A 23,873-nucleotide genomic window follows, 5' to 3' on the forward strand; every position below is an offset into this window, starting at 1 on the left:
CCTCTAGATTTTCTTTACTGAACAGCTCCTCATAATATTCCTTCGCCACCTTTAACATATCTTCTCTCCCTTCCGTCATTTTCCCATCCTTCTCCAATTTTGTTATGACTCCCCTTTTTTCCCTACTTTTCATCTTTTTGAAGAAAAAAGCGGAACATTTCTCGTTCTCCTCATACTCCTCCTGTTTTAATTTATATGTTTCAGCCCTTGCCTTCCTCTCAAGTAATTCTTCCTGTTTCGATCTTAAAATTTCTATTTTCTCGTCCTTATTTTTATTTTTTTCTTTTGTTTGTAGTGCGTAAGTATATTCTATTTCTTTTTGCAGCGTGCGGAATTCCTCATTCCTAGCTCTTGACCTTTCCGTACAATAATCCACTGTGAACTTTTTTATTTTATTTTTTACATCCTCCCACCAATCCAGTTTATTCATGTATAACTTCTCCATCTCTGCCCATAAGGGGAAGAGCTCTGCAAATTTTTCTTATATTCTTTTTCCATAAGTACTTCATTATTTAGTTTCCAGTAACCTTTTCCATAATCTGTTCCTTTTATCTCCACTTCCACCTCTACCATTTGATGATCCGTGAACAGTGCCGGTATTAGTTTTCCTTGCTTTATTTTGCACTTTTTGTCTACCAATATATAATCTAATCTACTTTCCACCCCTCTTGTATTCTTCCATGTGTGCCCCACTTGTTTCCCCTGTAGTGTAGCCATTGCATCTATCAAACCATATTTTTTTATGAAAGTCTTGAAGGGGAGGGAGGATTTTTCCTTCTCCAAGGTGCAGTTGAAATCCCCTCCCACCAGAATATTTTTTTTTTTGTCATAAAACAGGTATCCATTTTTAAGAGTAGTTCTCTTCTCAACTTTGGATCCACATGTGCGTACACGTTTATTATCCGGTTTTGCATTCCACTTTTTTCCACATCTACAACCATCACCCTTCCCTGTATTAACGTGTAACTTTCCTTTATCCTTATACTTTTGTTTCCACATAACACTCCGACCCCAGTCCCGTGTACCCCCCCTATACTCCAAGCCGATTCACCTCCTCTCCATTCCTCCGTAAAAAGGTCAATATCCCCTTCATCCTTTAGATGTACTTCTTGCAGTAGGCAAACATCAAAATTATAATGTAACAAAAATTCATAAACCATTTTCCTCTTTCGGGCGTTTTTAAGCCCCCTTACATTTAAAGTAATTATTCGGAATTTTCCCATATCTTAACAACAAAACCAAATCATTACCAAACAAAACCATGGGAATACGTTTATAATTAAAGTCCGGAGGAAAAAATTAAATAACTGCATTAAGTAACCTAAAAAATCTTCTTTTATTCCGAAATCCCCATTTTTAACTCTCCATATTAACTTGCGCCAGCAAGTTTTTTATAAAGGAATCTTCCGACTTTTCTTCACTTTCGGCCTCTTCCCCCGTATCCCCATCACTAGTTAAGTCACTTAAAGGCGTGTGCATACATTCAGTCTGTGTACCTCTCAGAACATGTCCCTCCACATTTTCCACCTCCTCGGTCCGTTCCTCTCTGTCCTCTCTACTTTTCATTTTAGTCTCTTCTGAAGAAGCGCCCGAGCTCACCTTTCTCCGCCTCTTAGCTGATTTTCTCCGAGGCTTCGCTACTACTTCCCACACCTGTCCGTCCTCCCCTTGTTTCTCTCTCTCGGCATCCAGTTCACGTGGATTTCCTCCCTCCTCCTTTCTCTGCTCTGCTCCACCTTCCTTGCTCCCATCTCTCTCCTCATTAGTCTGATCTTCGGCAGCCGTTGGCGCCTCCTGTGCTCTCCTTTCAGTATCAGTTTCTGTGTCCGTTTTTCTATGATATCCGTCTTTAGTTCCAGATTTTGCCGCTTCAGAATATGACCTTGGCCTAGTACAGTCTCTTGCCATGTGCGTCTCCGAATCACACAAGTGACATTTTCTAGGCTCCTTGCAGTCTTTTGTTATATGGCCTATCTTTCCGCAACTCCTGCACCTCATTTGTTCGCAACTGTCCGCATTGTGTCCGGTGCTACCACATTTTCTGCACGCTTGGGGCTGCCCGGCATACACTAGGAAGCCCCTATCCGCTCCAATAGAGAACACCGCGGGCGGGTGGCAATACCCGTCTTCGGTGGCCATATCCACATTTAATTTGACTCGAAATTGTCTTTTTCCGGTCCATAGGCCTAAGCCATCCTTTATTTTCCGCACTCCTGGTAGTACTGTAACGTACCTTCCCAAGAAATACTTAATAGTCTCTTCAGAAACCCATGGGTTGTACATATGAACAGTTAGGATCCTATAATCATTTCTGTACATAGGGGTTACCATGTATTTTCTCAATTCTTCGTTCTCTTCTCCAATACACTTCCTTCTCACCTCCTCCGCGCATTCTCCCGTGCAAAAGGTTACATCATAATGTTTACTTGCCGTACTCTGCTGAAGGCAGTAAATTTCCTCAGGCTGTATCTTTAAAGCCTCGTATAGGATCCTCCGTCCAAAATTAATTCCGTCATGGATTTCCTCATCTTTCTCCATCAGCTCGAATCTCAAAGTATTTCTTGTACCTTGCATCCATGCATTCCTCTCATAGAAGTTGGCCGATGATGCCGCCATCCTGCATTGCTTCTCGCCTTATCACTGATAAGAACAGATTTTTTTTTTCCTTTTTTATTTTTACTTACAACACCATCTTACATTTCCATTTGCTCAACATTCCATTGAATACTTTTCATATTTCACAAAAACATCTTTTACATCATTCATAATAATCCTTCCACCTGTCCTTAATCGTGTCTATTCCCCATCTTTGTAATTCATGCCGATATATCCCCTCAAATTCCCTCTCTATATCCTTTATTGTTCCCATCTCTTTCCATTCATACCCCCCCCTTATATACCCCTGTCTTGCCCTCCATATCTTAAGTTTTGTAATTGATAACAACATACAACGTATTTTATTTTCCTCCTTCTTTTTATCCTTAGGCCTAAGATAAGTTATTTCCTCATATGTCAAAGCCTCTAGTCCCTTATACCTCCTCTTCATTCCAACCCATACCTTTTTTGCATATTTGCACCCCCATAGGACGTGTTCAATCGTTTCTTCCTCTGTGCAATTATCCCTCGGACATTCTTTTAACTTCCCCAAATTATGTGCATACATCGTAGTCCTTACAGGTAATTTCCTATGTAGGTGCATCCAATTAAAATCTTTCAAAACATTCTTATAACTCTTATCCTGTGCGTATTCCCAAACTTCCGAGCTCACTATCCCCTGGTTGTAGTTAGCATTCCTCACCAGTTTTTTATACAGAAGTTTATGATTTTGTATTGTATCCACCTCCCTGCACTCTATATGTCTCTTTCCCCACTTAACCATCCTCTGAAAGTATTCTGGTCTTGTCTCTGCCTTCGGCCCCTGATTTTCCCACCCAATTAAAAACCGGTATGGAATAGCTAACCAGAACCATAACAATATCTGACATTTATGAATATATGGCTTCTTTAACAGCGTACACACATTTGCATAAAAAATCGTATCTAACTTTAACGGAATGTTCGGTACCCCTTTTCCCCCATCGGCAACCTCCTGATACATTTGTACTCTCTTTACGTACTCGTAACCTCCCCATATAAAGTTAAATATTCCCCTCATTATTTGTGCTCTAAATACTTGTGGCATCGGGAACACATAGCCTAGATACAATAATTTCGGCACCACCTCACTCTTTATCACTAACACCTTCCCAGTAATTGTAAGCTTCCTCATTTTCCATAGTCGTAATTTCCTTTCCACCTCTGCCATCTTCCCCTTCCAGTTCCAAATAGCATCGCCCTCCTTATTCCCAAAAGAAATTCCTAGAATGTCCATAGGACCTTCACACAAAGTATAATCACAAATATTTTCCCTTCTACCTTCCCACGTCCCCAAGTACTTATATTTTGTCTTTTCCTTATTTATTTTTGATCCTGTAACTTCTTCATATATTTTTAATATTTCCACAACTTCTCTTAAACTGTCGTCGTCTGCTAAATATAGTATAGTATCATCCGCATATTGAGATATTTTCAAACATTCCCCCCCCTCGGCATCATTATCCCCCTCACTCTTTTATTCTCCCGAATCGCACAAGCCAATGGTTCAACATATAATACATAGAGTACCACCGATAACGGGCACCCTTGTCTCAACCCCCTCGCTTGATGAACTTTTTCCGTGAGGAACCCGTTCAATTTGATTTTTGAATATATCTCTTTATAAAGGATCCTCACCCACCTTATAAATTGTTTTCCCAAGCCCATCTTAGTCATTACCTCCCACAAAATTTCGTAATCTAGCCTATCAAATGCCTTTTGTTGGTCTAAACTTACACAGATTGCCGCCATTTTTCTATCCTTTACATATGCAAGTATGTCTCTATGTAATTGTATATTCCATGAAATTTGTCTCCCCTTCACCCCACACGTTTGATCACTTCCCACTATATCCGACATTACCCCTACCAATCTATTTGCAATTATCTTACTTAAAATCTTATAATCTACACATAACATAGTGAGAGGTCTATAATTCTCAAGTAAATGAGGATTCCCTTTCTTAAATAATAACGAAATCACACCCGTCCTCATACTCTCCGCCATCTCTTCCCCCTCTAATATTTCTTTAAAGACCTCCAACAAATGTAACCCTATCACTCCCCAAAATACCTCATAAAATTCTTTCGTTAATCCATCTATTCCTGGTACCCTATTTACCTTCATTCCCTTTACCACCTTATATGCCTCCTCCATCGTTATTTCCCTTTCCAGAAACTCCCTATCTTCCTCTACTAATCTCCTCTTTAATGACCCCAAAAGAACATCTCTTTTTTCTGTCCCTACTTTTTCTTTTCTAAATAAATCCTCGTAATATTCTTTTACTACCCCCAACATGCTTTCCCTCCCTATAATCTCCTTCCCATCCTTTTCCAATTTCTCTATAACCCCCCTTTTATCCCTACTTTTCATCTTTTTAAAAAAATATGCGGAACACCTTTCATCTTCCTCATACTCTTTCTGTTTTAATTTATATGTTTCTGCTCTTGCCTTCCTCTCTAATAACTCTTCTTGCCTCACCTTTAAGTCTTCAATTTTCAAATCTACATTTTTTTCCTTCCCCTCCTTTTGTATAACATAAATATGTTCTATCTCTTTTTGTAACATATTAAATTCTTCTTTTCTACGTTTAGATCTATCTGTACAATATTCTATCGTAAATTTTTTTATCTTGCATTTTACATCCTCCCACCAATCCCCTTTTTTTCCATAAAGTTCTTTTACTTTCACCCATAAAGGGAAGATCTCTAAAAATTTATCCCTATAATCTTTTTCCTTTAACACCTCATTATTTAATTTCCAATATCCCTTCCCATATTCCATCCCTTCTATCTCCAAATCCACCTCTACCGCCTGGTGGTCCGTGAGTAGAACCGGAATCGTTTTTCCCCCTTTAATTTTACACTTTTTATCTATCAAAATATAGTCCAACCTACTCTGTACCCCCCTTGTATTCCTCCATGTATACCCTACTTTTTTCCCCAGAAGTCTGCCCATAACATCCGTTAAACTTAACTGATAAGAACAGATACTACACTTGATCTTAGCCAAAAGGCCGAGAAGCGATACCCACATATCGCACGACAGAAACGACTCATTCTGCTTACTGCAACTCTAACTCATGGTTACAATGAAGAACACAGTCGCCTTCTAACAAATGGTAGAGGACAGGTCGATGTTTTACTGACGTTTTACCTCCGAAACATCACAATATAACTATGGTCGGCATGTTTCAGTTTTTAAACGGCGCCACATATATGACGACACTTTAGTTTCTGAAACGCCGGTCAGCACATGCCGGTTAATGAGATTCAAAATCACGTGGTCGCCTGCAGTCCAATCAGCGGTCGTTGAGACGGAGCGTCTTCAATTCATTTTTATAACTTTCTTGGCGTTATAATTGTTTTCATAATATGATAATTACATACTGTTAAATTTTTAATGTTTCTCCTCCCGGTAACTGTATTCCTGGGCTTTCCCTAATTGCACAAGCCAACGGTTCTACATATAACATGTACAGTAAGACTGAGAGGGGGCGACCTTGGCACAGACCTCTCATTTGTCTTTCATCCCAGCTTTTTTGGGGGTGACTGGGTGGGGGGATATTGCTCACAGCAAATTCCTAAAAACTCCTATTGATCATTGTTGCTCCCATAGATACATTTCAGTTTACCAGTCATGAGGCTCCAAATTATACGAGGAGTGGGGTTTGAACCTACGAGAGCATGCGCTCATTGGAGCTTAAGTCCAACGCCTTAACCACTCGGCCATAGGGTTTACAGGGATGGAGGACTCAAATGAGAAAATATCCAGCGAGCAGCAGTTTTTGGTGCAATGTTTCAAAACAAGCTATGCAGAAGAGCATGTTTGGGAGCACCGTACATCTGACTTTGAAGCAGATGGGCTACAGCAACAGAAGGCCAAAATGAGAGCCACACTAACAGCTACAACAACTTTTTCAAGAATATTATTTTATGACAGACTTGAGCATGAATGATGAATATGAATCGGAAACAACAATGAACAACAATGTGAAACTGCTCATGAATCATTTAATCTATGAGTGAAAGTAGTTTTCTTTAATCTCCTCCTCCTTTAGTTTGCCTCTCCTCTTTATAAGCTCCAGCTCTCTTCTCCTACTCACATCTCTAAACAGTAAAGATCATTTACACCTCACACTGACAACATGCTGTGGACCTTCTGCACTCTCATCACTGCTCTAACATGTAAGATCTTCTTATTCCATTTTTTAGTCCATATTTAGAGCTAAACTTTAAACTTCTATTTTTTCTGTGTTTCCTGGCAGATGTTGATGCAGTGATTGTGTTGACCCAAACACCTGCTGTCCACACAGTTTCTCCAGGTCAAGAAGTTGTTCTCAACTGTAACATAGAGAGAGATGATGGGAATTCTGTTAGATGGTATAAACAAGTTCCTGGAACGGTTCCTCAGTATGTTCTAAGATTTTATCATTCTAGCAGCTCACCCAGCTTTGGAACAGGATTCTCCTCAGACAGATTCAACTCTAAGTCCTCATCAAACATTGATTACCAGTTCATTATCAAGCGAGCAGAGACAGGAGACTCTGCAGTGTATTACTGTCAGACATGGGATGACTCTGCCAGTGCAGCTGTACCACAGTGATTTAGACAGTGACAAAAACCTCCTCATTAGTACTTCTGCTTTTTTAGAAACTTTCACATGCAAAAAAAAAAAAGACCCATAAAAGAAACCCTGTAATGTGCTATTAAACACTAAATCCTCCATTTTTAAATCCTTTTTAATCTTCATTATTAAAGGCATAAAGAGGAAAGCACTGAAATATGTACATCTCATTTACTCACATCAGCCCAAACAGATCACATAAACCAAACTATCCAACATATAGTATTATATGTTGCTGCAAGCTATTCTTAATAACAGAAATTTTATAGATACTACTCACAGGTCTAACTGTCCAACAGCAGTTTAACTTATCATTTAAAAAAAAGTGTAGTTAACATGCAGTTTAAAAATATATATATAAAGCTATACTGAAGCTAGTTTAGAGCTTCTACACCATCTTCATTTACATTTAGTTTTGATTATTCAGAAACATATTTTTAAGGCAGAAGGAAAATATAGAAGTGTGAGGATAAGGACACTAGTGATAAATGTTTGATTCTTTTACAACCATTTTTAAGAACACGGTGTGATTTATTGTAGCTATTGTATTATTATGGTATATATTTTTCTATCATTTGTAAAAATGATGACGATCAAACTGACTGACATAATACTCATGGGAAGGAAATATACAGTATTTACTCAGTGTCTTTTCTGCACACTGCAATTCTGTCAAGAATACTTGAATGTGTTTTAAGTATTTTACTATTGGGTGGCTGTAGCTCAGGTGGCAGAGCAGGTCAGCCACTAATCAGATGGTTGGTGGTTTGATCCCAGGCTGCCTCCTGGCTGCATGCCAAATATCCTTGGGCAAGATACTAACCCCATGTTTGCCTACTGGTGGTGGTCAGAGGGCCCGGTGGCGCCAGTGTCCGCCTCTGTCAGTGCGTCCCAGGGCAGCTGTGGCTACAATGTAGCTTGCTATCGCCAGTGTGTGAATGACTAAATGTAGTGTGAAGCGCTTTGGGGTCCTTAGGGACTAGAAAAGCGCTATACAAATGCAGGCCATTTACTTGTTTAAATGATTAGCACTAGTGCTCATAAACCACAACGTAATGATCTGTGAATGTGCTTGAAAGCGATTGTTTACAGTACACAGCAGTTATGTTAAAAATATGCTTCTCTGTTATCCGAAATAGAAATACAAAAACTAAAAGTTTTTTTATTTGCAAAAACTAACAGATCGAAAAAATACATTCCCCAAACAAACAAAACAAACTTTGTTGTTGATGACTGATGAATAAAAATAACAAAAAAGAATGCAGTACAGTAGAATTGTATTGCATGGGATCATTTTACAAATAAACTAATGCCAACAAATAACTAAAGCACAATAAACAAACATTGAGCTTATTTGAAATTCATCCATCCATCCATCCATCCATTTGCTTCCGCTTATCCTTTTCAGGGTCACGGGGGGCGCTGGAGCCTATCTCAGCTGTCATAGGGCGAGAGGCAGGGTACACCCTGCACAGCATCAGGAAAAAGGAGCACGAGAAGCTTGAGAAATACCAAAGGCTCAGAGAAGACCTCGAGAAGATGTGGAGGGTTAAGGTAACAGTGGTCCCAGTGGTAATTGGAACACTCGGTTTGGTGACTCCCAAGCTAGGTGAGCGGCTCCAGCAGATCCCAGGAACAACATCAGAGATCTCTGTCCAGAAGAGCGCAGCCCTAAGAACATAAATAAACATAAATCAGAATAAATTTGATAGTATTGACATTATATAAATTAGAGATGGACCGATCCGATATTACGTATCGGTATCGGTCCGATACTGACCTAAATTACTGGATCGGATATCGGAGAAAAATAAAAAATGTAATCCGATCCATTAAATATCACGAAATCACCTCGCAAAACTTGCAACATGCCGTAACTCATCTCAGAACGTTAGCACGTCGGAGCAGTATGCATCACGTGATAGAGCGGCTGTGGCATGCGGGACCTGTCGGTGGTCTGGATAGCATTTGGAGCTTCGCTAGCAACCTGGCATTTCATCTCCAACAAAGTTATCCCCGAGAGAAGTAAAGCAAGTGTGTAAGTCCATCTCTGAATGTTTGTAAAGCATTCCTGCGTTAAGCTTAATAAGCGACTGCCTCTTCTTGCTAACAAATGCACAAAAAAACCCCCAAAAAGAAATCTTTCTACCTTCTGCAAAGTTCATCGCCCCAGAAAGACAAGTCAAAACAAGTAAAAAAAAAATAAAAATGTAACAGCCTCCCGATTATGACCAATATATCATTTACGTCACTGATACATCCGTAACTGAAATTAACTCAGAACAATTTGTTTATTTTTTTAAATGGTCATTCAGAATCAGAAGATTATTTACGGTGATGTTTTTGGTGGGAGTGAAACAACAATCTACTGATAAAACCAATAAAAATAAGATATGATAATAAGAAATAACCACTGTTGGAAGCCTTATTTACTCTTATCGCCTTAATCATGTGCAGTAATTAAAGTTGAAATGAGAAACTTTGCATTTGAAAGATGCTCTTCTACTGGGCACTCAAAATGCTTTCTTACAACAAGCATCATTCATCCACACCTTCATACATAATGTGCGCACATTTTAAATATAAATTAATATTACTGTAGCAGTATTTTTTTTTTTTTAAAAAAAGATAAAATGGCCACATTTAAGAAGGCAGGACCTGCAGTTATTGTCCTTTTCCAGACATTTATCTGGCACTTACTTTGGGGTTTTCTGCAGCTCATCCTCGGGGCCCTCCAGACACAGAGACAGCAGGTCGTAACCCAGGATCTTCTGGGCTATGGTGAACATTTCTTTAATGTTGGGGTATTTCAAAAGTCCTCTGCCCATGCCCACAAACTGGCTGCCCTGACTGGGGAAGAGGAGCACGGAGCAGCCGATGCTTTTGGGTGAGGCGCCGCGGCTGGCTCGCTGTTCGGGGGAAAAGCGGGGGCTTCAGCCGGAGGAGGGTAATCTCCAGCCGTGGAACCGGGCTTGTTGGTGGACAGCGTCCTGCTCAGAGAGACCAGCGACCTGACCTTCCCTCTGGAAGATGCCGCCATCCTGACTGCCACTGATGCCAACATGAGCTGTTCCTCATCCAACGACGTGTCTGCAGATGAAATAAGACGCACAGCCCGCCCGGACAAACTGTAATCACCAAAAGAGTCAACTCAATTCTGACATCTGCTCGGCATGACACCTCACAGGGAGACGAAAACAACCGCCAGAGGAAAGAAAAGAACAAAATCTTCAGCGAAGGAAGATGATATCTCCAATAAAACTATTTTTGAAGCCATTATGGGACTTGACAAAAAATTTGAAGCACAACTGGAGGATATCAAGGAACAAAACAGACAAAGTGCAGCTATGGTTGCCAGCTTGGCTAAGGCTGTAGAGTTTAACGCTGCAGAGATAGCTGATTGCAAACTGAAAGTTGTTAAACTGGCAAATGCGAATGAACTGCTGCTTAAAGAAAACGAAGACTTGAAAAGAAGAGTGAGAGAACAAGAGCGCTACCGAATGAGGTGGTGCCTAAAACTGAAAGGGGTGAAGGAAGACAAAGACGAAAACATTAGAGTGAAGGTTTTGCAAACGCTTCAGAAGATTGCCCCTGACTTGAACTTAGAAGAGGCTGTTGATATTGTCCACCGCTTAGGGAAACAAGTTGATGGCAGAAACAGAAACATCATTATTCTATTCACACAGAGGCGAATTAAAGAAGAATTGTGGAGGCGCACCAAAGATTCTTCAACCTGCAAGCAAGAAGGCATCAGCTTCGCAGAGATGTTGCTGCAGGAGGACATACAAGATCGACAGCGCCTATGGCCTCTGGTGGAGGAAGAAAGACGTGCAAAACTACAAATATCTGTAGCTTCCACTCCGTATATTTTCAAAACAAACTCGTTACTTTGGGTTTAACGCATTTGGGGGAAGTTAATATTTCACGTCACTGCAGGCCTTCAAACAATGAGATTTGAGCCTAAACAGTGAAAGGCAGTCGCGTTTTAATCAGTAGAGGATGTCGCATAAAAAGAGATGAAAGAACAAACCATGTACTGTAGTGTTGATTTATTTATTTTTAGCACAACACCAGAACAACCCCACGTGCCCATAATTTGCGGTACTTCAGAAAAAAAGGAGTGAACATAAAAGGGAGTAAAATGTTGTGTCAGGTAATTTCAAATGCAGCATTTCTATCACCTCAACAAACACTAACTGTGTTACAGTGTGTTGCTATCTAAAGCTCTACTTGCTGTATTTCACAGGAAGAGAAAGAATGAGAGCTAACTTCACTCAGAGATATAGAAAGAAAGAGAAAGAAACCAGGCTGTATTTAAAGGTAAGGACTGCTTAGTGATATTTGATAAAATGTAGTTGTATTTTCACAGGGACATAAAGTGCTTGTCTTACTCCCTTCTTCTAGCTCGAAATTACTTGCCAAGTGGTAAGGACCGTTCATGGTCACACGGTGAGAACATTGGTGTTGACTATGAAGAGATAGGGTCAGACAGGGGAGGGGCCAGTCAGATTTATCAGAACTCAACCTCCTTAAAGCATGGAGAGAGGCTGAAACCAATCTCTGGTGAGCCCGGTTAAGGAAAGAGATGAGTTGGTGCCTGAGATGCCAAATTCCAACATCCTCATTCCCGCCATTGAGATAACACTCTCACACAGGCCCAGAGAGCAGATGTTGCTGCATTGCAGATGTGTTATACCCCCTGCCCAGCCGAATGACTCTCAAAACGAAAATTTTGCAGAAAATCAATGTGATCGCTTGAATCACTGGAATTATCATCTCGATATCTCTTGTCCTTCTTTCATTTCAGACGTCTTGAAAACAAGTTTTAACAAAGTCCTGGAGAAGTGCCCAATGCTGGAGGACCTCCTGCTTTACCCCTGGCTCAGATAAACTCCTCTCTGACACAAACACACACGCATACTGAATTCACATCTTGCCATACAAATGTGATACAGTAACCAACTTTCTTTCTTTCAGAAAGAAAGAAAATTGGGAGATTCAAAAATTTCCTCACAGTAATGTTTGCATCAGTCTATCAGACGAATCCCCTCCAAGTCCAATATTTACATCAGTTACAGTGATAATGTTTGGTGTCTACTTTCAGCCACCGCAGTAGAATGCCAGGAATGAATCTCATTGAAATTGTAGTTGCATTTGCTATTTCATTTAATTGTCATGGATGATACACAGATAACCCGACAGCAAACAGAGGAAAACAATGGGCTTAAATACACAGAGGGATAAATGAGGGAATAAGACACAGGATGAGAGCACAGCTGCGAGAAATCACAAACAACAAGACCATGGGGAAGGAAAACTGAAAACACTAACATAGTCTAAGGAGCTTAGAAAGAAAACGTCTGGACTTCTTTAAGTTGCTTGAAGATGTTCAAGCAAAGTTTAAGTTCTTTTCATCCGAGAAGGTGAAACATCTTCAAGCAACTTCAAGTCCAGACGCTTTCTTTCCAAACTCCTTAGACTACGATGACCTAGATGACTGAGAACCTTCACAGACATGAAAACACTAACACAGCACACATGACTATCAAAGTAAAACAGCAAACAAGAGACTTTTACAAAGACACAGAGTTGACACAGAGACATGACTGACTGGGGAGAAATTGGGGAACATGGAAACAAGAGTGACTAGACATGACACGTGGGACACAGGGGCAAGGCAAAGTAACAGAAACCTAAAGCCTAAGAATATAACACAAGAAGAAAACAATAAAGAGAACCAAAAACATACATAAGAATAATCAATGAATATAAATGAACAAACACAAAACACTGGGTCACAGACTCACTACCATGACAGTTAAATGTACATAATAAATACTTTAAATCAGATGACAATGTAGCTGACACTGTGTTTATTATAATGTGTGTGGTCAACCACAAATCTTCATACTGTCATCCATAGATGAGGTCTTTATACAAATGATGAAAGATAATGAAAGAAACTGTTTAATTGATATGAAATGATTGAATTATAAGAAATATTATGGCTTTGTCTGCCAGTGTTTTTCTGTAAACTACTTTGAACTACTGGCAGTCAGTGAAGTCACTGAAAGGCAAGATTCTATGTTGTGTTGCCGTAGTTTCCAGAGTTTACTTATAAAGCTCACTTACAGAATTCAGTTAGAAAAGTCAAGCATTTGAAGGGTGCACATTTGAAGGAATATTAACTCAATCTTAGCTCATTACGGTTTACATTTTCGATTTTAAAGGGTCTCCGAAATTACAATGAAAAAGGAAACAAGAAAAATTGCCACTCCAGCCGATAAGAAAGATTTGGGAGATCAAGGTAAGTAAAATAATAAAATCAAATCCTGGTAAAATCCAAATCCTAGAAATGTTGACACTGTGTGAATCATTTTTGGAGCAATTGAATCATATGTTTAATTGAAAATAGCTTTAATACAAGATGTCTAATCAAAGAAAGGTTACCGGTCTTTTGGTAAAATAATGTAATAAGTTTATTCTTGGACTCAACAGTAAAAACAGACCAACAAGTGCCATCAAGATCTAAGACTTAGTAAACCTAGTATCAACTCGCACTGATCAGTTATTTTTTTCATCCCAAGATTAAACTTGTGATCATTTAAGCAAAAGCAATTTCAAATTCTTTGCCATCAAACTGCTTCCAGTCTTGATGTCGGGGACTCTTTTTCACCACTGTGTTGTTGTCGTTTATAGATTGTAAGAGCAGGACTGCTAAAAGAAAGGCCAGTCCTGAAAAGAAGACCCCAATGAAAAGGAGGAGGGTCGCTGAGCAGGCTGGTCCTTCCACCAGCTCAGATGTGGTCAAAGGAGTGAAGCGCAAGGTTGTGCAAGATGAAGAGGACACAACAAAGAGAGCAAAGAGGGCTAAACTTCTTGACCATATGAGCGGTGACAAGGAGCAAGCATCCTCCTCGTTGGACTCTGGTAAAGGTAGGCTAATTAGTTGAATAAGGGGGTAGATTAAGTGTGGTTGCTAGGTTTAAGATATTGGTGTTTAGTGTTTGTGTCTATCATCCAGTGAGCTGATATGCTTTTGGTGTTTTCCACATCTCCAGACTTGAACAACAAACAGGTGTGCGCAAAAAATGGCAAAAGAAAGGCCACGGGAGACGACAGAGAGTCACCCAAGAAAAAAAAAGGAATGTGGACCAGGACAAAAAATCAGTGGCAGACCAAAAACGTAAGTAGCAAGCAGCTTGGGTTTTATATTCAGGGGAAGGGCAAAAGGAACATTTAGGCTACAGAGGAGAGTAATTTGTGTCACAGCTGTAATAAAACAAGATTTGCTGTTTTGTCTGTTCAGGTGAATTCCAAGCCAGATATGTGGAGGAGCACCAGCTCGGAGAAGGAGGCTGCGGAGCAGTGTTTTCTGGCTACCGGATAGAAGATCGTTTTCCAGTAAGTGTTCAGATGATGGTAGTAAGACAGGCAGTAACGCAGATAATGGATAATATCGTAAACTGAGACGTCTGCTGTGTTTCCACCTTTCATTATGTCATACTGAGGAAATGCTCACCAATGCTCTGTGTCTTCTAGGTTGCCATCAAACACATTCCCAAAAATAAAGTGTAGGTTTCCTTCTAATGGAGCCTTAGCTTGACGCTCCGCTTGGTCCCTCTTTCCTTATCCACAAAAAACAAAAAACGAAACCGCAGTCCTTGATAGCTTCTCAATATTTACTTCAAAAGTCCAAACAGGTACATAGCAACAGAATTCCAAATTACAAAAACTTATAAAGGTCAATTCAAAATGGATGAAGAGAGATTGCGAGGTCAAAAAACCATATGGCTCCACTCTCCTCTCGCCCAACTTCCTGTTTTCTGCACTATCAAAATAAAAGCACACATTTCAAATTAAACTGCATGTAGGCTTCTACATTACCGGCCCCTAATTGTTATCAATGTCTTTGAAACAATTACTACAAAATCTTTAACTTAAATGAAAAGATCTATGGCTACATCACGTAACTGAACTTCAACTATCTTAAAAGAATCGTCTTTCACTTTCCTCCCCTCAGAGGAAACTAGTTCTTGATTTTCGAAGAGTGCATCAATTATCTTCAGCTTCTTGCAAAAGGCACAGCTTTGTAACTGGTCGACAAAGCTCATTGGTCTTGGTCTTTACTTTCACCTGACGCACCAGACCTTTCTGGTCTGGAAAGGTCTCTACGATTCTTCCTAGTGGCCATGAATTTCTGGGTGCTGTGTCATCTACGATCAGCACAACATCACCAACATGGAAATTTCTCTTAGGTGTAGTCCATCGTTGACGCTCTTGGAGCTGCATGAGGTATTCCTTGCACCAGCGTTTCCAAAAAATGTCTGCAAGATATTGGATTTGTCTCCACCTGCGATTTACATACTGGGCATCCTTGTTGAAGATTCCTGGGGGTAATTCTGGCTTAACCTTCAGCAACAGGAGATGGTTGGGTGTTAAAGCCTCCAGGTCATTGGGATCTGAAGATTCCTTTGTAATAGGCCTGCTGTTTATAATAGCCTCAGCTTCACACAGCAAGGTGTGGAGACCTTCTTCATCCAACAGTTGTTCTTTTACTGTGACGTTCAAAATTTTTCTCACTGAGCGGATGAGTCTCTCCCAGCTTCCTCCATGGTGAGATCCTGCTGGTGGATTAAAATGCCATTGGATCCCCCTTTGCTGCAATGATTTTATGATCATACTGGAGTTCCATTCTTTAATTGCTTTCTTTAACTCACTGTTAGCTGATCGGAAGTTGGTTCCATTATCCGAGTACATCTCTTTAACTTGTCCTCTTCTGGCAAGGAATCTTCTGATGGCGTTGAGACACGCATCAGTGTCAAGTGAAGATGCAACCTCCAGATGTACAGCACGTGTGGTAAGACATGTGAAAATGACACCATATCTTTTTACTTGACTTCTTCCCCTTTTTACCAGGAATGGACCAAAGTAGTCAACACCTACTTTGGTGAACGGAGGGTCATCAGGCAGGATCCTGCATTTTGGTAAATCTGCCATTATTTGTTTGCCAGTACTTCCGTGTAGCCTTTTACAGGTGACACATTTTGACAAGAACCTTCTAATGGCTCCATTTGCTCCAGGGATCCAAAATTTTTGACGCAGATGAGCCAACATGTGATTCCGTCCGGCGTGAGCTGTAACATCATGGGTATGTCTTAGCACAAGCTGTGTGATATGTGACTCCTTTGGCAAGATGACTTGCTGCTTAGCATCATCTGGCATCGCTGCTCGACTCAACCTTCCTCCAACTCTTATGACTCCATCTTGCAGTACTGGAGTCAACTTGTAGAGAGAGCCTTTTTTCTTCACCCTTTGATGTTCTTTCAGCATTGCCAAGTCCTGTTCAAAACTTTGCTTCTGACAGTACTTCACAATTTCCATTTCTGCTTTAGACAAATCATCACAGGTTAGATTTTTTCCCTTGAAAGCTTTCTTGAATTGGCTCATCCTGATTTCCTCACTCATTGTGCTTGCTTCCTTTCTCTTTGCTATTAATTCCTTAAGCAAACTCTTCAGTTTCATGAACCAGGCTACAGCACGCTTTAGCTTTGTCCAAGATGAGTAGTGATTCATCAGCTGGTCTACTGCGTCTTTGAGCCCTTGCATCTGAATGACATGTGTCTGAGCTTCTCTTTTGACCTCTAAGTCATCAAAATCCAGCATTCTGGGATCTGGATTCTTCGGCCACTGATCTTCTGAGCAGAATAGGAAACCTGGTCCCGAAAGCCAATCGCCACATTTTAAGAATGCTGCAACAGTCTGTCCTCTAGAGACATGATCTGCTGGATTCAAAGTGGTATTGACATATCTCCACTGCCGAATGTGAGAATGGCTCAAGATTACTGAGATCCTATTAGAAACAAAGGTCTTGAATCTTGTGCCTTCACTATTCAAGTACTTTAGCACAGCCGTGCTATCTGTCCAAAAAACAGATTCATGCAGTTCTACTTCTAGTTCCTTCTTTAGAAGTTTATCCATCTTCACTGCAACTGTTGCGGCAATCAGTTCCATTCGTGGGATGGTTGGACACTTCAAAGGTGCAACCCTTGCCTTTGCCATTACCAAGGTGGACTGAGTCTCGCCACTTGCATTGCGCAGCAACAGGTAGCTTGCTGTGCCATAAGCGTCTTCGCTTGCGTCAGCGAAATGATGCAACTGCGCAAAGACTGGTGCACCAAACTGCTTTGACTTGATGCTCCTGTCAACTCCAAAGTCGTCAAGCCTTTGCAAATCTGCAACCCACTTATTCCAGCTCTTAATGACGTCCTCCGGTAGGTATTCATCCCAGCCGTATTTCCTCCGACATAAATCGTGCAAGATTTTTTTCGCACACAGAATCACCGGAGCAACAAATCCCAGTGGATCAAAGATGGAGCTGAGAAGGGAAAGCAGTCCTCTTCTAGTGTTCGGTCTGTTTTTAAGGTTGATCTTGAACTTGAACTGATCTGATTCAGCACACCACTGAATTCCCAATGCTCTTTCCATCGGCAAATTACTCTCGTCCGGATTCAGAACTTTAAATCCTTGTGCTCTTTCTTCATCGGGAATTGAGTTGAGCAACTTTCTGCTGTTGCTTGACCATTTTGTTAGTCGAAATCCGCCTTTTGCCAACATGTTCCTCAAGTCAGAACACAGGGTGATTGCTGCATCTTCCTCTGCAATTGACTTAAGACAGTCGTCCACGTAAAAATTTTTCTTGACTGTCCTTGCAGCTTCTTGACCAAATTCCCTTTCGAAATCAGTAGCGCATTTCTGAAGTGCAAAAGATGCAACACTTGGCGAAGAGGTGGCACCAAAGATGTGGACCAACATTTTGTGTTCTGCAAGCTTCTCCTTGTAATTCCCATCAGACCACCAAAGAAACCTGAGGAGATCTGTATCTTCCTTGCTGACTCTGACCTGGTGGAACATGGCCTCCACATCAGCCATTACTGCCACAATCTCCTGTCGAAACCTCAGGAGGACTCCCACCAGTGAGCTTGTCAAATCCGGTCCCTGCAAGAGATGCTGGTTCAGCGATGTTCCTTGAAAGCTTGCCCCGCAGTCGAAGACAACACGTAACCTTTGCTTGACCGGATGTCTCACTCCATGATGAGGCAAATACCATGTTCGTCCCTCCAGTGATTTACATTCAGCATCATTCAGTTTGATCGCGTAACCCTTTTTTAGGATATCATCCATATATGCAACATATTCCTCGTAAAACTTGACATCTCTGGTGAATCTTTTCTGTAAGTTCAGCGCACGTTGCACTGCGACTTCTCTGTTGCTTGGCAAGCACAGCGCCTTGCTTCTCACTGGAAGACAAATACTATAATGGCCATCCTCCAGTTTTGCAGACTGAGACACCATGTTCAGAAACTGACGATCTTCCTTGGACATTTCAAGATTTTCGTCTTGTCCTGCATCAGGAAAGTCCTGCTTAAACTGTAGCTGCCAGAGCTCTTCCAACCTGGCTACTGATATCCTATTCACAGTCACTTGTGCCGATCTGTTTCTCCCACTCATGTCGCCTCCACTCCTAAGTGGTCCATTTACTGTCCAACCTAATATTGTTCTCACTGCGTAGGGTCCATTGTCCACGCTGTTTACCACCTTAAGCGGTTCCATGGCTTTGGGAACATTCACTCCTATGAGTAATCCAACATCCGCTTGGATAGTGGGAAGTTTCACTTCCGTCAGGTGTGACCACCTGTCAACATCTTCTTGGCTTGGGATATTGTTTTTACTTACAGGAATGTGGTCTTGTGCATACACCTCTGAAAGTTTAATAAACTGGCTACCATCCAGACTACTGACTTCCAGTCCAGTCACAATGCAGGTGTTCACAACAGATTCATTTCCCATCGTGCGGAGTGAAATTTTCGTAATTCGTCCATTCAGGTTCAGTTGTTTTATCAGTGACTCTGTCACAAAGGTGGCTGAGCTGCCTTGATCCAAGAATGCATATGTTGTTACTGTCTTGGTTCCTTTCTGGGCCTTGACACGTACTGGAACGATTGGAAGAATACAATCTTCCTTACCGGCCCCAGTCATGCTGAAAGTTGCTGTTGTTTGTACAAGAGCACTTGATACGAACTGTTGAGCAGCCCCCCTTGCTGTTTCTTCTTGTGAGTCCCTATTGGTGATGTGCAGCAGGGTAGGATGCAGTCGAGAGCATTCTTGACAATGGAGCTTGTCTTTGCAGCTGCTACTCATGTGGCCATGTTTCAAACAGGCAAAACACAGTCCTATGCTCCTTAAAAACTCAATCTTGTCCTTGTGAGGCTTGTCCTTGAGCTTTCTGCAGATTTGGAGGTTGTGTTGCTCTCCCTTGCAATAAACACAAGGTTTGCTGCTTGAATCCACTTGGACGGTCCGTGTTTTTGATGCCACTTGTTTGGCACTTTCTGTCTTGTTTTCCATTTGAGGGTCAGTGATTGCTGTTGTAAACACTTTCTTTGGTTTGAATGTCTCTGCATATTGTGGCTTTGCTCTTTGTCTGAATGAGTCCTTCACACCTGTTGTAGTTTCCCTTATATTTCCATAAAGTGGGTGTAGCACGTACCTAACTTGCTTATTGATAAAGTTGACAAAATCCTTAAACTTGACCTTTTTCTTAGTTTTGTCTTGCAGGTCACAAGCATATTTTCGCCACGCTTCTTTAAGTTTGTAAGGAAGCTTGTTAGCTAATGCCCTTAGGTTAGACGTATTATCCAAGTCTTCCATGTAGTTAACATCTGTCATTGCATTGTAGCAGCCGGTGAGAAACAATGCAAAGGACTGTAGTGCAGTGCCGTCTTCTGGCTTAATTGTCTGCCAATCCAAGGCCTCCTTTATGTAGGCTTCAGCTATCTTAAAGTCATCTCCAAAAAACTCTTTGAGCATTTGTTTCGCCTTTGTATAACCCACTGAAGGTTCCATGTGGATGCAACTTTTAACCAACTCATGTGGTTGTCCACTCGTGTACTGAAGCAAATACTGTAGACGATCACGATTATTATCAGTGCGGTTTTCAATTCCATGTTCAATGGAACCGATAAAAGAGTTGTATTCAAGTGGATCTCCGTTGAAAGTTGGAATGGAGATGTCAGGTAATAGAGAAGCTTTGTGATTCTTTACCAGGTACTCAGTGACATTAACTTGCTGAGAAATGGCTTGACACAAACTATCGAGCACAGGTTCACCGGCCCTTTCAGTGCTTGGCGCAGGCACTGTCCTTTCATGCATTGGTGTCTGCACATCGTCGCCATCGTAGGGTGCTGATGAGACGTACTGCGATGTTGGGTGGAATGTGGTTTTAATTTCAGTTTTGCCATTCTGATCATCATCTGCAAAAATGCTCATGTCTGGCTGTGTATCTTCATATTTTTGCAAAACTTCCAGTTTTGCATCTGACTCAGCAAGGGCAGTCTGCATAGCATGCATTTCCTTTTTAGCCTTTATTGCAGCCTCTTTTCCTTTCATTTCTGCGTACCAATCCGCTTCTTCCTTTTCTATTGCCAAACTCTTCTCCAGAGCTGCAGCCTTTGCCTTTAATGCAGCACGCTCCATTTCTACCTTTAATCTAATAGAGGAAGATGTAGAAGAAGATGTAGAGGAAATGCTTCCGCGCTGTGATCCAGATCTACTGGAGCGTTTGCTTGCCGACTTTGATGACATGGACCTATTGTCTGCCTGCTTTCTTGTGTCGTCCTCTCTGTTCTGTTCAGAGAGTTTCATGACTTCATTCATCCACCCTTCACATTTCCAAAAGAAATCATTCAGGGACTTGTTCTTTGGATCAAACCAACTATTTTGATCTTCCAAAAATTCCTCTTCACTCATAAGTTGTTGCAGTTCAGAATTTAGGCTAGCAAAGTCTTGCTGCAAAGAGCTAAAGTCAACTCGTAATTTATTTTTAACGAGGTCAACGTTTGCATCATCTTCCATTAATTGCTCAATTTCTTTTTTCATGCCGGTTAATTGAGAGAGCTTATGTCTACGTGTGTTGACATTTCTAGTCTTGCAGTCTTCCATAGCCTTCTCAGTCATTTTTACAATCCTTTTTCCACTGTTTTGTTTGTCCATGGGTAGCAAAATTCCAAACTCAATCAATACACATGCACCTCAGCAAATAAAAAAAAAAAGGCAAGGCAATTTAAGACTTACGGTTGTCCATCTTCAGTTTTTCCTCGGTTCGGTATTTCCTTCTTACTTTATAGTCAGGCGTTTCCAAACTCCATTAATCCGTGAAGAGCAGGTTTTTTGACTAATGTAGGTTTCCTTCTAATGGAGCCTTAGCTTGACGCTCCGCTTGGTCCCTCTTTCCTTATCCACAAAAAACAAAAAACGAAACCGCAGTCCTTGATAGCTTCTCAATATTTACTTCAAAAGTCCAAACAGGTACATAGCAACAGAATTCCAAATTACAAAAACTTATAAAGGTCAATTCAAAATGGATGAAGAGAGATTGCGAGGTCAAAAAACCATATGGCTCCACTCTCCTCTCGCCCAACTTCCTGTTTTCTGCACTATCAAAATAAAAGCATACATTTCAAATTAAACTGCATGTAGGCTTCTACATAAAGTCTACTGCAAAGTGGCGGTAAGCGTCCAACACTTGAATTAGTTTTACATTACTGGATTGAATGCGGCGTTCCTCATCATCCACTTTGTTGTAATATTTCAGGATGAAAGCGGGAAGATGCTCTCGGTGGAAGTGGCCATTATGGTTAAACTTGCAGGTGAAGCAGAAGGGTCAGTGGGAATATCAGCACCTGTGTCCTTGCTGGAGTGGTTCGACCTTGGCAAAGAGCTGATCCTGGTGCTGGAGAGACCTGTCCCTGCTGTGGACCTGCAAAAATACAAAGCAGAATATGGAAGAACCTTACCAGAGGACAAGGCCAAGGTAGGTTGACTGGGAGAGCCTTAGACTGTACAGCATTCAATCAAGGCAGAAAAGCATTAACTCATTATTGTGTTTTTCATCTTTTCCAGGTCATTCTGAAGCAACTAGTTGATGCTGTAAAGGAACTTGAGGAGAAACACATCTTTCATCGGGACATCAAGGGAGAAAACATTCTGATTGAGACCGGCTCCGATGTGCCTCGAGTTCGCATCATTGACTTTGGACTGAGCTGCTTTGTTAAACAGCGATCTCTGTATCGCGTCTTCTATGGTAACATATTCTGCTCCTGCTTTTCACAGATGTAGCAATTTGTGTCTTTTGTTTTAGAAGAAATTGTAATTGTGTCTGTTTGTTAGGCACTCCTCTTCACACCCCTCCCGAGTGGTACAGGAGGAGCTGCTACAGGTGTGGACCCACCACGGTGTGGCAAATGGGAGTGGTGTTGTATGAAGTGCTTCATGCACGGCACTTTAGTACCGAGAGGTTCCTCGCAAAGAAACTGAGCATCAAAAAGCGTCTGTCCACAGGTAAGAAAACTTCACACTTCCAGATTCACTGATGTCTTGGATCACTAGAACTATCATCTTCATCTTTTTGATCTTTTCTTTCTTTCAAGAATGCCAGAATTTCTTGGAGGCGTGTTTAACTATAGCCCCGGAGAAGCGCCCAACACTGGAGGAGCTCCAGCTTCACCCCTGGCTAAGATAGCACACACAAACACACAATTCACACCTTATCATATAAGTGTGATACATTGTGGTAACCTCCTTTCTTTTTTCTGTTGGACAGGAATGGGTCAATCTTAAAAAATAAATAAATAAAAAATTAGCTTTTCCGGACTTCCTGTAACCCCCCCAGCCATCCCAGGAAAGGGGATCTCTCTTTGAATGGGCTTTCCCGAGGTTTCTTCCCATCGATCTGGCCCCCTGGGGAGTTTTTCCTCGTCTTCATAGAGAGCTTGGGCTGGGTCAGGAGCTCCATCAAAACTGTCTTTATTTGATGACATTAAAGTCATCAAATAAAGATGTGTTTTACTTAAAGTAAAATTGGATCAAAATAAAACTTGTTTAATTCATCTTTGCTGAGGATTCTCCTTCATTACTATTTTGTTTTGTTTTGTTTTTTTTACCCATGGTGCATTTTGACAAATAAGAAAACTGAATCAGGTTAAAGTGTGCACAAAGACAGTCACACTGCAAATGATCTGAAGACTTGCATCTGTTGCTCTAACCTCCAACTAGTTTAGACAGATTTCCAGGTTCTACCAGAGGTTTTTTCCTTCAAGAAGGGAGTTTTTCCTTCCCACTGTTGCTGAGTGTTTGCTCATAGTGGGTTGTAAAAGCATAAAAGTTAATAAGAGGCATTCATAGCAGAGTTATCACAGAGGGAACTATATAGCTTAAATGTACAATTTCTACAGGACGAATTATAACTTCATTATGTATAAAAGCTTCTGTGGATAATTACTCCTATTTGTAACTTTACACAAGAGAAAGTTTGGTGTCACACTATTTATAACAGGTTGGGTTTTGTCCTCTGAGTTGAGCCTTTGGTTGCAGTTTATTGAAGAATTTCCTCTAAAGTAGCTGTTGATAAAGATTTAAAGTCCTGTTTATATACAGAAATATGCTTTAGTTCATGTTTTTTACATGTCTGCCTCAGTGGATCAGTAGAAGATCTGGCACAGGAAACTAGATGATGAAAAAGGGTACGAATACACATATATATCTATATAGATAAT

General features: G+C 40.9%; 2 pseudogenes; one reads left to right on the top strand and one right to left on the bottom strand.

Annotated features, from left to right (window-relative positions):
* Window positions 1–5,577: 5,577 nt before the first annotated feature.
* LOC113007194 (uncharacterized) lies at window positions 5,578–5,662 on the bottom strand (annotated as a pseudogene).
* Window positions 5,663–12,776: 7,114 nt separating this feature from the next.
* Window positions 12,777–23,207, top strand: LOC113006825 (serine/threonine-protein kinase pim-1-like; annotated as a pseudogene).
* The last annotated feature ends 666 nt before the right edge of the window (window positions 23,208–23,873 follow it).

The sequence above is a fragment of the Astatotilapia calliptera genome, chromosome 15, assembly GCF_900246225.1.
Source record: "Astatotilapia calliptera chromosome 15, fAstCal1.2, whole genome shotgun sequence".
Taxonomy (NCBI): Eukaryota; Metazoa; Chordata; class Actinopteri; order Cichliformes; family Cichlidae; genus Astatotilapia; species Astatotilapia calliptera.